The sequence below is a fragment of the Camellia sinensis genome, chromosome 10, assembly GCF_055761805.1.
Source record: "Camellia sinensis isolate YWXY chromosome 10, ASM5576180v1, whole genome shotgun sequence".
Lineage (NCBI taxonomy): Eukaryota > Viridiplantae > Streptophyta > Magnoliopsida > Ericales > Theaceae > Camellia > Camellia sinensis.
This window is the reverse complement of record NC_138970.1, coordinates 73,219,719-73,224,831: the sequence shown is the minus strand read 5'-3', so window position 1 is coordinate 73,224,831 and position 5,113 is coordinate 73,219,719. Positions and strand designations below refer to the sequence as shown.

Sequence of the window (5,113 nt, the reverse complement as noted above, 5' to 3'; positions counted from 1 at the left end):
ATCTGTTTTCAAAACAGTAATATATCTTTTTGGTATGAGTGTGAAAAACATGTTGTTAGATTTACATAAAACAAAAGAAAAAAAACAAAAACCAAGGGACATGATTTCTTTTATAGAGTAACATGAACACCAAATTTGGAATATATGTGAAACAAGCTTGTGACTTTTTTTTTTTTTTTGATTAGCAAAAAAGCCTAATTAATAAAAAAACACAATACATGCATAATTTACATCAACAAAGCGGGGAAGTACACTAAGCATCAAATCTAACCTTAACAATCCTAACTAGGTTGGCACAGCAAAGAAAGCACAATCATTTGCTAGCACTAGCCCCAAGATTGGTGAGAAACCAATCAGAAGCAACCAAAGCAAGAAAAAGAGAAAAACAGAACAACTACGCAACCAACAGTGCGACAACAACCAATGCATCAGCAGCAATCAAATACAATCAAGCAACCAATGCAGCAGCAGCAGCAACAGCAGATTAGCGGCACCAACACCATACAGCAGAAGACTACTAGACCAGCAGCAATCAACCCCACTCAAGACACCAGCAGCAATAGCATTACACCTCTCCTCCTTATATTTGCAAAGGCTAGAGCAACCTCCTATAGCAGTGAAACGATCCCACCACGTATAATAATTAGCACTTAATTAATTAAGAAGATTTGAAATTTAATTACTAATTATTCCAATTCAATCTGGGATTTACGAAAATTATGGAGATTGATTCATATATGATTCTATTAAAGATTTATTTTGAAATTAGAAATTAAGAGTCCAAATGGCTTAAGGAAGTAAAATTGAGAAGTTGAATCAATTTGATTTTAATTATGGACCCATTTGGGAGTTTAATTAAATATTCGATTTAGTTTAGTAAAATTGAGATTCGATTAATTAGGTCCTAATTGGAGTTAATTAAGTTAATTAAATTATGAAGATTGAGAATTGTGATTATTACGAATTAAATTTATTTATGGGGTGTCCAATTTGAATATGTAATTTACTTGACGGAAATTTGGAGCCTTTTGGAGGTTTGATTAAAAATCTAATTCAGAATGATAAAAATTAAATATAATTAATTAGGCCTTAATTGAAGCTAATTTGACTAATTAAATTATGTGGAACTTGTGATTAGATATGATTAATTAAATTATGATCAAGATTATCTCAAATGATATGGTGATTAATTAAGCTAATGGATAATCGGTGTAATGATCTAATCAAGTTAATTAAATAGGATGAGAGAATTGGAGTATTCTAGAAATATGAGAGATGAGAAAGAGAGCTTATTACCTATATATGCACTGTAGTCAACTCTGCTGGAGCAAAACCGTGGGCCTAAACCAAAAAAAAAAAAAAAAAAGTGTGAGAAAAGAAAGTGGAATAAAGGAAATGAGTGTAAGCTATACATCATCTATGTTTATGCTTTTGACTGTAGCAAGAATAGCCGAGTGAGAGGGAGAGAAAACCGTGTGTGAGAGAGAAAAGAGAGCTCAACTTTTAAAGAAGGAAATCCAAAGTTGTGCTGGAAATTGTAAAGGAAGAAGAAGACTCGAGGGGAAATCATCAATGATCTTTGAAATTAGAGCTTGAGGTATGAAAATTATACTTAATCTATGTAGAATCTTCATATCACACTTGAAATTAAGAAAGTTATGAATCAATCTCATGGATTTTGTAAGAAGTTGATTTAGGTCCATGAGCATAGATAATAAATTTAGAAATTAATAATTTGAGTGTGATTTTGTAGTCATGCATGAGATTCAGTTTCATTGTTCCATGCATGAGCAAATTTATAAGTTTTAGTACTCTCATCTTGGATTTTGAAGAATTTGAGATAATCAACTCATGTTTTGAAGATAAATGAGGTTTTGATTTTAAATCCCTAACACACGCATGTAATGTAATTTAAGAGTTTAACTCAAATTAAACATATTATGGAACATTTATGATTTAAGTAAATAAGTTTGGAAAGTAGTTAGTTTGAATTTGAATTTGGATTTGATATGAGAAAAATTAATAGAGATCTAAATTAGAGCAATTTAAGATTTTAATTATCGATTGAGCTTGACTATGTAGAATTGGTTGGATTTTGATATATGTTTCATGCATGCAAATGATTTTCTAAGGAGTTTATAACTTTAATTTCATGTTTTGAAGGAAAATAGAAAGAGCTTGAAGTCAATTTTATATAATTAAAAAGAAAATGAGAAGTTGGAGTTATGTTCAAGATTATGAAAATTAACTTAGAAATTAATTATTTTGGGTTTGATTTTGAATATCTTATAGGAATTTGAGCCTTATTTTTATATGCATGTAATTTGGAGAAATTAAGGAATTAATTCATGAACGTGGTTAAGGTTAATCAATATAGAAACAATTGTAATTCTTCAATTGAGCTTCGGTTTGGAAACCTTGATATATATGAGATGTAAATTTACATGTATCATAGATTTCTTGGAATTGATTTCATGTTTTGATGAGATAAGAACTAAGCTTTGGAAAATTATGAATTTATGAACAAATGAATTCAATTTGCAAATTAAAGGAGTTTGATGTAAATGATTTAAAATTGATCATATTTTCTTGATTATTTAAGAATTGTATGTTTTTAGATAGGCCATATATGAACCCAAGTCTTGAAATTATTTTGAGAGCTCAATTTAAGTTTTAGAATTTGTGAGCTTGGAGTTGGGCTTGATATGAGGAGCATTAGTTGAGTTGAATTTGAGATTCAAATATTGTAAAATTGGCCCTTATATTCATGTTAAAAGTTATATAGTGGAAATATGAGTTATATGATATTAATTACATTGGTTTGAACCAAGTTTTGAAGCTTAAGCAGAATCTAGAAAAAAAACCAGAATTTGACATGTTTGCTTGAGCGTGGAGAGTCTCGCTCGAGCGTACCCTGTTTTACTAGACTCCCCGCTCGAGCGTCAAAAGTCTTGCTCGAGCGTAATTTGCAAGCAACTAGTACTTTTGCAGACCAAAGGGGTCCACTCGAGCGGCCGAAGCTACGCTCGAGCGGAGGGACCTGTTTCAGAAATTTTGAAAAGATGTTTTATGCTTCGTCTTCCGTTCTCTTTCATTTCAAAGCACTCTTAGACATGCATTAAACATTGCAGATGAATTAGAGAACATGAAAAGAGCCTAAGAATGTTAAACAAGTTAAAGAATGGAATGAATTGTAATATGACCCAATGTGTTATGAATTATGTAGGGTCAAACGCAGGGACAAATCAAGCACCAGAACACTGTGAGTAATAACATAGTAAAGCTATGTTCAACTTTATTTATTTTCTGTATGATGAAATAAGATTTGTTTTCTGAAATGCTATGTTTTGTACAATGAATGATTGTCCAATTTCTTATATGTATTCGTGGCATCCTTAGCATCATGTGATATGTGTTAGTTGTTACCCGATATCGGAGGTTCCATTATGGAACTTAATATGTCTGTACTCTGTTACCCGTACCGGAGGCTCCATCATGGGGCTCAACATGCTTATTCTCTGTTACCCGGATCCGGAGGTTCCTTATGGAACTGGTTATTCATAACCACCATGTGTCTGCATCTGTTCTGTATCTGCTCTGTTAGCGCTAATGGATGTACCACGTATGATTAAGCATGAATTATGATTTATGTATATGATCTAAACAAGAATATGAATATGAATCTGTTATGAATCTGAATTATGATTTCTGAATCTATATGGACTTCATTCATTAAAACCATTTACTCTGTTATTATTCGTTGGGCTCTAGCTCACCGTATTATTTATTTATGTAGGTGATCAGGCGCGTGACCAAGCTTAGAGGCATCTGCTTGAAATCTGTTTTTGTCAACCAACCTATGTGCCTCTCGTGGAGGTTCCGGATATGTTAAGTGACTATGGCTATGCGATTTAAAGTTTAAGTTTTGCTTTCTTGTTTGATTAAACAAGTCTTGTGTATTTTGTAAATCAGGCTAAGTCCCTTTCTGCCTAATCTATATATATATTATGACGTGAGGATGATGTGTATAAATGTACATAAAAAGTTTAAAATTTTTCTGTCTCATATAAGTTTGCATAGCTCAATGGACATTGTATATTTGTTATTTGCTTCCGCTAGCCCCTAATATTATGTTAATTTGTCTTAGAGGCCTTCGGTAATCCCAGGATTACTGGCTGGTTACGATGCTAAACCTATAGGGGCGGGTTTGGGTCGTGACAAGTAGCATGCCAACCACCAGCATACATCAACATCAAGACACCGGTAACCCCTACCAAGACACCAGTAGTAATAACATTACAACTCCCCTCCCAATATCTGCACAGACCAGACCAGCCTCCTATAGTAGCATGCCAACCAACAACATACATCAGCAGGCCTCTGCGCTATAGCATATAGAAGGCCAAACAACAACATACATCAACAGCATATAGCAATATACCTATGTCATGCAACCTCTCACCAATAACACCAACAGCAGGCCAGCAGCAAGAGCAACCCAAAAACCAATCCTCAACCCAAAACAGAACACCATCAGCAGCCTATTTACACCAATAGAACACAGCAGCAGGAGCAACCCACATGTTTGGACTCTTAACAGATAGTAGGTAAGAGTAATGAGTATCTTCAAATTTTTTATATGACTTTACCCTAATTTGCTCTACAATGTAAACAATATAAACCCCCATTCAACTATGAACTCCACCCAGCAAAACACCCCAACATCAACCATAGCCTTATCCCAAAACAGAACACCAATAGCAACCCCTCTATACCAATAGAACATAGCAGCAGGAGCAACCCAGAACACCTGTTTGGAACTCTTTGCAGATAGTAAATAAGAGTAATGGGCATCTACAATTTCTTTATATGACTTAACCCCAATTTGCTCACCAATGTAGACAATATAAACCCCCATTTAGCTATGAACTCCACCCAACAGCAACCATAACAGCAGCAGCTCTAATTTGCTCACCAATGAAGACAATAAAACCCCTATTTAGATATGAACTCCATCGAGCAGCAACCTGTAGACTTGACTTTCTTTGTGCCCCCCCTTTCAGAGTGGCTCGAATTGGTCCTACAGTTCGGACTCCTGCCACGGTTCTGAATC

The 5,113-nt window shown here is 34.1% G+C and overlaps 1 long non-coding RNA gene across 1 annotated transcript; it reads left to right on the top strand.

Annotated features, from left to right (window-relative positions):
• The first annotated feature begins 1,415 nt into the window (after positions 1-1,415).
• Positions 1,416-4,067, top strand: LOC145801658 (uncharacterized). The gene is made up of 3 exons (XR_014343290.1): positions 1,416-1,597; positions 3,227-3,262; positions 3,797-4,067. It is a non-coding gene; the product is annotated as an uncharacterized LOC145801658 (long non-coding RNA).
• Positions 4,068-5,113: the final 1,046 nt, after the last annotated feature.